Source organism: Mauremys reevesii, linkage group 12 (genome assembly GCF_016161935.1).
Source record: "Mauremys reevesii isolate NIE-2019 linkage group 12, ASM1616193v1, whole genome shotgun sequence".
NCBI lineage: Eukaryota > Metazoa > Chordata > Testudines > Geoemydidae > Mauremys > Mauremys reevesii.
Genome location: NC_052634.1, coordinates 39319989 through 39330023, shown reverse-complemented (window position 1 = coordinate 39330023; position 10035 = coordinate 39319989). Strand labels below are relative to the sequence as shown.

Below are 10035 nucleotides of genomic sequence, written 5' to 3'. Positions count from 1 at the left end.
CTCTTAAGTCATGTGCCCCAGCCCCCTAATCATTTTTATTGCCCTCTGCTGGACTCTCTCCAGTTTGTGCACATCCATTCTCATGTGGATCCCAACCCCAAAAGTACTCACATTTCACCCCAATGGCTCCAAAACGTACATAGGGTGCTGCCATTGTCAAGTCACTCCCGAGCTCTCCAGTGGAGCCTGCTGGCAGAGAACAAGGTGAAAATTAACCAGGACGTTGCTCAGTCAATTCCCTCTGCTCCCAGCAGGTGGTATCGGAAACCTCCAAGATCGCTCACTTCCCTTTCTCTCATCAGCTTCAGGCCCCAGGGTTACAAATGCACAAACCAGTTGAGATTCTCCCCTGGGCTCAGGGTGTGGGGCTGCTCTGAGGGGATGGACTTGCACATTTGGGATATTAGTGCAAAGATACAATTTCAATTTCTCATAAAGAAAACTGAGGGCATTGGGAAAAGTTTTCAACTAGCAATAATCACACCTCGGATTAACCTCATTGGCTATGATACTGCCACTTCTTATTTAGTGAAAGGAAAGCTGCAGTGACAGCCTGGTTACTGAGATGCAAAACACTTTCCTCCTGGGAGAAACAAGAAGTTAGAATTAGAAATTTACATAGTTTGTTCCAGTGTTGGCACAGGTTTAATTTTGCTTCTGTGTAGGTTTGTTTCAGGCTGTGACTGTTTTGGTTTATTGGGTTGTTTTGTTTTTTTTAATTGGAATGGAGCTTTTAATTGACATTTGCTGGATTCGAATGACTGACCTGCAACACCAGTTTTGACATAGTTCTGCATATTTTATACAGATTTGGCCAGTATTCAAGGATGTGATTCCTTTATGGGAGGTTTTAGTGGTCAGGCTTATTTATTTTATGTTATTTGCTCATCCTGCTGTAGCACACCTTTTTGATAAAATGTTGAAATTATTAATTTATGGCATTTGTTAGTTTTTATTTTTAAAAACAAAGTTTTTCTTAATGTTTGGGTTTTAAATTAAGCATTGTTTTTTGTTTCAATTTTTCATTTAGGTTTTTGTTGTTGATGGGATCTTTAAGAACTTTGGATTTAAATAATATTTTTATCTCAAGGTTCCAAAGACTCAGACAAGGTTTTCATCTCGAGGCCAAAAGACCAAAAACATCAAGACACTTGATCATATCCTTGGATAGACCAAGAGACTACTCACACTTGATCTGAGCTCATAGTATTAAAATTTGGACAGATTTAGATTATTAAAGTAAACCGTTTACTATTTTATTTTAATAAAGGTTGTATTGCTCCCATAAAGGGTGGGGCCAGGTGATGGGGGGCACAGCCCCCCAATTTTTTTTGTCTAGCCCATCTCAGTCCCCCGCCAAACGAGAAGAATCTGATGCCACCCCTGCTGGTCACTGGGTGTCACTGCTGCTCCATGGGAAGCATGCTCTGTGCATTACCCAGATTGGTGGGAAACACACTCTGTGCATTACCGTGACCGGTCCCTGGGTGTCACTGCTCCTAGAAGGCAGACACACGCTGTGCATTACGCCACCTGGCCACTGGGTGTCACTGCTGCGCCAACGGAGACACCTTCTGTGCATTACTCTGACTGCCCACTGGGTGTCACTGCTGCACCCAGGGAGACATAAGAACGGCCAGACTGGGTCAGACGCAAAGTCCATCTAGCCCAGTATCCTCCTGTCTTCTGACAGCGGCCAGTGCCAGGTGCCCCAGAGGGAATGAGCAGAGCAGGGAATAATCAAGTGATCCATCCCCTGCCGCCCATTCCCAGCTTCTGGCAAACAGAGGCTACAGGCACCATCCCTGCCCACCCTGGCTAATAGCCACTGATGGACCTGTCCTCTGTTCATTTATCTAGTTCTTTTTTGAACCCTGTTATAGTTTTGGTCTTCACAACATCCTCTGGCAAGGAGTTCCACAGGTTAACTATGCAACTGCCCTGAGTTCCCCCCCACCCACCCCGGGTTGTATCTGGAAAAGAGGATGAGGATGAGGAGAGCCATGATGTGTCTGTCACTAGCTGGTGCCTCAGTTTCCTCTAGGCAGCAGTGCTGCAGGCTCCTTTGGTTAGTGTCCATGCAACTGTGTCGGGGGAAGGGGGAGTAGAGGCTCATGCCCCCCAGCCCCACACCCCTCCCCCAGCAGCTGGGGAATCCAGGCCAAATGTAACCCTGGTAGCTGGGCCAGGATTAGCCTGGGCCGGGGTAGGGCTGGGGAGGAATTGCGGGGGGGGACAGATGCACCCGCTGTGAGGGGAGATCCTCCCATTCCCTGCCAGCCCCCATCACTCCTTGCAGCACGGCGCCCCCTAGCACTTCTTACTCTGTCGTGGGGGTGTCTGCTGCCTGCTTCTCCCTTAGCATCATCACTCCCCACCCTGGGGCACTGGTATCACCCGTCCTGTGCAAACAGGCAGGCCCTGGTGTGCCCCATGGTGCTGCCCTGCAATTGTGGGGGCAGCTGTTGGATGGAGCCATATTGAAATATGGGAGTGGGCAAGGCTGGGGACCAGGACTCCTGGGTTCTCCCATCAAATGTGGGAGGGGAGTCGGGGTTAGGGGGTAGAGTGGGGGAGGGGCAGGGCTGGGATCCAGGGCTCCTGCTTTTTCTGGTTTTCTCCATCTCCTGCAACTGCCTCGATCCTTTCAGTGCGTTTCCTGTTCCAAATTCATTTGCTGACTTGTGCAACCCACCCCAGAGGTGGCTGCATCTCAGTGTTGGGTGAGGCACCCTTGGCTGCATCACCTCCTAACCGCGTCTCTCTCTCCCTGCAGGTGACCCTGCAGCACTCGGCAAACATCCGCAAGATCGTGGGGGGGCGCTTTGAGCATTGGGCAGGCAGGGGCCAGGTGCCCAGCTCCCCCTCCCAAGAATGGGACCCAGCCCCCCCTGCTTTTTACAGGGATTAAAGAGGGGCAAAGGGGGCAAATCAGAGGAGGGGGGTGGCCAGGGTCTGAACAGGGGGTGGAAATTGACTGGTCAGGGGGTCAAGCAGCTGGAGGCAGAGTTAGGAGAGGGGCTGAAGGGCAATGTCAGGGAGGGGGGAAGGAGCCGGAATTCAGCCCAGGGGGAGGCGCTGCCAGAGGGTTAAACCCTGGCACAGGCAGGGGCAGAGGGGTAACAGTTACCCCAGGGGCTGAGACTCCAGTGTTTGCAAACATGGCGGGGGGATCAGAGGGGCTTTTCTATTTCCCCTCCCACAGGCAGCACCTCTCAGCATGAGCTTCCCAGGGCTGGGCTCTTAAAGGCACAGGCATCCCACTGCCTAGACACGGCAGCTCCTCTCTGATGTAACCTACTGAGGTGCTGCAGTAGGAGACTCAATTCAGTGAAACCGGGCATTCCCTATATGCCCCCCAGCCAGGGGGCTGTGCACCCCTCCCCCGAATTTCCCCAACACCCCCCACCAGTGGTCAGGTAGTTACATGCAGCGCTGCCAATGTTGTCACTGGTTGCAAATTTGAATGGAAATTGAAACGTTAACACACACTTTAAAAGCAGATCCAACGTATGAAAAATACTTGTACCTGAGAAAGTAAAATAGGTTTGAGAAGTCTGGACAAAGCCGGGTTTCCTCACCCAGCTGTTGTGTTTGCTGACAATGTTGGTGCATTGGCTTCGGCAATGTTGGCCAAGCTCAGAATTTCAAATGACGATTTGGAAGCAAGGTGTGGATGAGCTCTGCCCTGACAGCTAGTGATGAGCCAGGGTTGGGGGAGGCTTTGGGACCAGACTGTATTTACATGAACTCACCTACTCTGCCGAGGTGTCCAGCAGACAGAGCTGGGCCGCCTCTGCTCTAGGTGCCCAGAGGAGGAGGGAAGGTGTGTGGGGCTCCAGCCTGAGAATCTTCTTCCCTCCTGCCAAGCCCTGACTATCAATCCCAGCACTGACCCTCCTTTCTGCAAGCGCCATGTGGGCTCCAGGAAAAGTGTGGCAGGAAGCACCAGGGCCAAACTTGTGGGCATCAGGTGAAGCAGCAAGAATCCCAACCACCAGGGTAGCAAGTTCTAGAGCCCCAACCCATTGTGGCCCTTGCAGCCAGAGACCTGGCTCTAGGAGGGGTGAGACTGGCTCTTGCACAGCTAGAGACAGGGAAGTTGAGGCCTGTGAGCTCCCGGGCTTCACCACAAGCCAACACAGGGTCCCACTGAGATTTGAACTCAGATTGCAGGATTCAGAGTCCTGAGTGCGGCCCGTTACACCATGGGACCAGCTCAGGCTGCCTTCTCTGCACATCGGTTACCCTCACGGGGCTGGCTTGTGTAAGGGGGCTCTTGGCCCTTTACTAAAACTTTGTGTGTGTGTGTGCGGTGGGGGGGGGTTGGTTGGCTAGTTCCCAGCACCAATAGAAGGGGGAAGGGCCAATGGGAAATCAGGACCCTGAGACTGACAGTCCCCAGGGGCAATGGGGAGAGGCCAAAGCTCCAGGCCAGGCAGTGTAATGAGGGAGTCACCAGGCCAGGGGGTTCCATCCTCCGTGGGAGCTGGAACTGCCTGGGGCAGAGTGGGGCAGAGCTAAGGAGAGAGCAGGAGCCCGAGAAGAGCCGGGGAGCAGAGCTGTGCAGGTGTAGTGCCAGAAACTGCTCCCTGTAGGACTTTGCTACCTGCAGCAGTTACTGAGACCTGAGGTTGTTCTTATTTGCAGACTTGTCCTAATTGGCTAAAACTTGACAGTGGCTTCTCTAGCAAAGGCCAGTCCCTGGCCCCTTGGTCCAGACATCCTCATTCACATCAGGCTGCGGTGACCAGATGTCAAAGATGAAATATCGGGACGCGGGTGGCGGAGCAAAAAAAAAAAAAGCTGGAGGCTCCCCACCACCACTAGGCGGCAGTGACACAGCCCCGTCTCCACCCAACTCTCGGCTCTGACCCCCACCTCCCCCATCCCCTCGCTCCTGGGCCCAGCCTGGGCTCCCAGCTCTGCAGCCGAGCCGCACTCCAGGTTGCTCCTGCAGCTCCTGGGCAAGGGGCGAACCAGGCAGCCGGGCCCAGGCCCTCCCGGCAGGAGCGTGTCTGCCCCACATGTGTCTCCGCCCCCCACCCACATGGGCCCTGCCCGCTCTGCACTGCCCCCAGCCCCACTGCGCTGCCCCCAGGCTCCAGGGCTGGAGCAGCCTCCATGCTGCACTCCCGGCCATGGCCATGGCCCGTGTGCAAACCTGGGAGGGAGGAGAATGCCGCCTGCTTGGGGAAGAGGCAGGGCCAGGGCGAGGATTTGGGGAGGGATCCAATGGGGGAAGGAGGGGGCGGAGTCGGGGGGGCGAGTGTCCCTCTGGGCTCTGCCTGTGTGCCGGAGCAGAGGGCAAAATTGTTTGTTTGTCCAGTGCCAGGGCTGCTCTCACTCCCCAGCACAGAGGGGGCTGCAGGCTCTTTGCCAAGCTGGGTCTCAGCTCAAGGCAGATTTAACACTAGCAGGGGGCCCAGGTATGTGCTGGTGCCGCTCAGGGAGGGACTCTGGGCCAAAGCCTGATTAGAAATTGGGTAACACTGAAGTGGGACTAGAAAGACCCTTGATGGGACGTGGCGGGTAGGTAGCCCCCATTGTGTACCGTGCCCTCGCCGAGAAGTCTCTGGGAGAGTGGATTCTTCCTGATGGGCCACCAACATGTCTCGTTGGTCCTGATGTCGGCTGCTCCTTTGCTGATACTGACAAGCTAGTTGTGGGCCTTTCCCACTCACCCCATAGCTCCGGGATGCACAGACAGCAACACTGGTGTGGAAGAAACAAACTCCACTCTCAGGTTTCAAGATCCTTAAGATCACTGACTTACCAATGTAATTGTCAGGGGGTATAGCTCAGTGGTAGAGTGTTTGACTGCAGATCAAGTGGCCCTTGGTTCAAATCCAAGTACCCCCTTATAAGCCTGGTCCTTCATCAAAAATAATTGCATATTCATTTCCATTATGTTCAGGAGCTCCACTGAATAGGGATGCCTGAAATGAATGGAAACACTCAACCTTTTCCTGTGCAAATGCATAAAAACCTAGCAAACATGTCCCTCCGATGAAATCAGCTCCAATCCTCTCAGTGTCTAGATTTGTTTTCATCAACTAAACAAAGGCCCATAAAGACACATTTGCAGGTCCTTGGCCTCCATGGGCTACAATGTGCAGAAGAACAAGAACCACATCCACTTGGGAGGCATGGACTAGTCTGTATTACATTTGGTAAGTAAGTTGCCATTGGGACTGAAAACTCTACTGGAGGTGGACAGGAGCCTGTTGCAAAACTAAAATAACCAAGATTTACCAAACTCCCTGTTGCACATTCAATCCTCTCTTTTTTCTATTCTATTAAACTGGGAGCAAGTTACCAGTGACTCAGGGCTGGGGCGGAAGGAGGGTGCAGGTGGGGGGGAGGAGCCCAGGGCTGGGGCAGCAGGGGTGTCTGGGTGGGGAGCACTGGTAGGGGGGAAGGGGATAGTCGAGAGCTGGGGCAGCACAGGGTGTGTGTGGGGGAGAGCCTAGGGCTGGGGTGGCAGGGGGGTGAGGGGCAGGGGGTAGAGCCCAGGGCTGGGGCAGCAGGGGGGTGCGAGTGGTCGGAGGCCCAGAGCTGGGGAGGCAGGGGGTGCAGGTGTAGGGAGGGGAGAGCCCAGGGCTCAGGCAGCAGGGGGATGGGGGAGGCAGACAAAAAAATTTTTTGCTTGGGGAGGCAAAAAACCTAGAGCCAGCCCTGCCTCCACCCACCGTGAGGTAGGTAGGAGCGGATCATTATTATCCCTACTTGAAAGAGGGAGAAGCTAAGCCTGAGAAAGGAGAATTGACTTGTCTTAGGTCACACAGCCAGCCAGTGGCAGAGTTGGGAATAGGACCCAAGAGCCCTGATTTTCAAACGAACCATCAGATCTTGAATTTCAAACATTGAATGACCTGAATAAAGTGCTCTCAGATGAGCTCCAGACCAACAACAGTGCACAGGAATTATTCAGCAAGTATTTGAGGAGAACTGCAATGTTAGAGAGAATCATGAACTGCTCAGAGACCATTAATGCAGAGAAGCAGCAAAATTCATCAAACATAGAACTGGTTATGACTTATTTCCTTGGTCTTCAAAGAGAACAACAAGGACCTGAGTCTCCTCCCTGTCAAGAACCCCCTGCTCAGCCAGTCAGGGTAGAGACTGAGGACGGGAAGCTGAGGGTTCTCACCAGAGAGCCCAAAGGATGGTTCAGGTCACTGGTGGGGATCACTGCCCAAGCACTATTTCAGCCCCACATTTTTGGGTGGCCCTCCCACAGTGGGAGCTGCCAAACACTCCCCCGCAACACATACACACACCCCGCTCTTGGTGTTGGGAGGGAAACAGGTGAAAGGACAAACGAAGCAAGAGAAGAGAAAGGAGGGATGGATGGAGGAAAAGGTGAAACACAAAGGACAAACCCTAATGTCTCCAGTAATTCTAGGGGACAAAATCCCTGGTGCGGAATAAAATTCTGCCTCCTTAAGCTCGTGTTTTCCATGCCTAGAATTCAACTGTCACCAGATGGATCAGACTGAACAGGTTTCAAACCTTGAGGAGGCTCTTACCTTCTAAACAGGGACGGCTGTTTTCTAGTAAAATCAGGAAAAGGGAAGAAAAAAACTCGAAAGAGGTTCCTCCTGGCGCTCATATATGTGAATCCAAATACTCCCTCAGTCCTCAGAGAGAGACCTGGAGAAGGAGACTTGCTGAAGCAAAGCCACAGGGGTCTCTGAGGTTTCCCTGGCTCCTCGCCCCTGTCCTGCCTGGCTGATGTCAGCATCTCTCTGTGATGTCACCACCTCCCCACCACCTTTGACCAATAGTCTGAGGTCCTGCAAAAGGCCTTTGTGATGTCACTGCCACACCCCTCTCTTGCTGTGCTAATGCCCTGCCCCTGGCCAGGCACTTTGGAGGTTTGAGCTACTCCCTGTGGATCACCCCACTCAAGGAGCGTTCGTTCTAGGAAGCAAGCCAGCTAGACAGGGAAACATCAGATGCTGCTCCCAATGCTACACTCAGTTTTTCAGAAATTAGTCGACTTTATGGCCAGAAGAGACCATTAGAGCATCTAATCTGACCCCCTGCATATCACAGGCCTCCTGTATGACACAATAGCGGGTGAGGGAGGGGGGTTGGAGGAGGTGAGCGGGTGGGCAGTGGCGGGGGGACAGGTGAGCCAGCGGCGGGGTAGAGGGCTTGAGGCGGCAAGCGGGCAGGCAGTGGTGGGGCGGCAGGTGAGCCGGCGGCTGGCCCTAGCTCACCTCCGCTCCGCCTCCCCCCTGAATGCCCCATCCCACTTTCCCCCCTCCCCCCTGCTTCCCGCAAATCAGCTGTTCATGGAGGAAGCCTTGGCAGGAAGAGAAGCCGTGTGGCGGCTTCATGCTCAGGTCCAGCAAGGTGGAGACAGAGACAAGGTGAGCTGGGGCAGGGGGGCCGCCTGCACTGCAGCAGGTAACCCGGGGGGCGCACAGGGGAACCGCTCCCCACACCAGCTCACCCACCTCCCCTCTGCCTCCCTGGGCCTGAGCCACCATTTGCTTCTCGGCCCTCCCAGGCTTCCCACATGAACCATCAGGGGCAGGGGTTCCAGGGGCCATCAGGGGACAGGGAGAAGGGTCCCAGGGGGCAAGGAATGAGAGAAGGGGTTGGATGGGGTGACGGGGGCAGTCAGGGGACAGGGAAGGGTGGATGGGGTAGGGGTCCTGGGAGGGCGTCAAGGAATGCGGGGCGTTGGATGGGGCAGAAGTCCCGGGGGGTGGGGGTGGGCCATGACCCCGGTGTGGGGTGAGGGGGGAACCGGTTATTAAGATTTTGGCAGCTCATCACTGCCCGGGGGGGTGGGAGGCTGAGGAGGAGAGTGGAAGGGCAGTGGCAGGCGGGGGAATATGTGAGCTGGGGAGGAAGGAGCTGAGGTGAGCGGGGGAGCAGGTGAGCCGGAGGAGTGGGGGTCTGAGGAGGCGAGCGGGAGGGCATTGGTGGGGGGTCAGGTGAGCTGGCGGTGGGGGAGGAGAGCTGAGGAGGCGGACGGGCAGGCAGGTGAGCCGTGGGGGGCTGAGGCGGCGAGCAGGCAGGCAGAGCGGGGGGGCGGGTGAGCCAGCGGCAGTGGAGGGGGGCTGAGGGGGTGAGCGGGGGCTGGGAGGGCTGAGAAGGCGAGTGGTGAGTCAGTGGCTGACCTTCTACAGCTTCCTCAGTCCCACCTCATTCATTCAACAGGGCAACTGATTACAACGTGGGGGGAAGATCTTATTCTACTTCTAGCAAAAAGACATTTTTCTTTTACCTTAATTACACTACCTTAGGGGCCTGCTATAACATATTACCAAGGTTCAATACAACTGTTTTGGCAGGGCAGTGCTGGAGAAGGAGGGTTTGTTTCCATGGGGTGGGCGGTGCTTGGGGGGGGGTTGTTTGGGGGGGGCTGGGCGGTGCTGGGGGGGTTGTTTTCGCAGGCTGGGTGGTGCTGGGGGGTTGTGTTTTGGGAGGGCTGGGTGGCATTGGGGGGGTATTTCGGAGGCACTGCATGGGGGGGGGGGTTCAGTGGGACCGGGGGATTTCAACCCTCAGCTGTTTTCTTTGGAGTAATATTGCCCTCGCCGCTTTATGAGTTGTGCAGGCCTGGACTAAACCACAGACTCTGGACTCAGCATTCAAGTATCCTGCTGTCTGAACTTCGAATCTGATACATTCCCTCATTGGCTACCATCGTTTGCCCAGCACGGAAGTGCTTCTTGTCCAACAAGACAGCCAGATTGGGGCCCATAGGCATGGAATGACTCTGAAGGAATCAGCTGTTTCTGTGCTTCATGAAACTTTGGATCCAAGTGGTAAAAGACAGTTGTGCCCAATTTAATCATGGTGTCCTTTAGGGGTGTGTCCAATGTCACTTAACTAGGGAGCAGGGTTCTAAAAATAGTTTACCTGGGCCACAGGTCACCATAGCTTCCATCTCTGGGGTGAAAATCAACCACCACTACCTGCAATTTCTACCTGAGTTCTTGTCAAATCTTTGACCTTACTTGGAGTAATTTTACACGTCTCTGGTGTAGAATTCTTCACCAACCACACAAC

The 10035-nt window shown here is 54.4% G+C and overlaps 1 non-coding gene and 1 pseudogene across 1 annotated transcript; one reads left to right on the top strand and one right to left on the bottom strand.

The window, feature by feature from the left end:
- Positions 1-407: 407 nt before the first annotated feature.
- On the bottom strand, positions 408-529 carry LOC120375949 (annotated as a pseudogene).
- Positions 530-5790: 5261 nt separating this feature from the next.
- TRNAC-GCA lies at positions 5791-5862 on the top strand. The gene has a single exon. It is a non-coding gene; the product is annotated as a tRNA-Cys (tRNA).
- The last annotated feature ends 4173 nt before the right edge of the window (positions 5863-10035 follow it).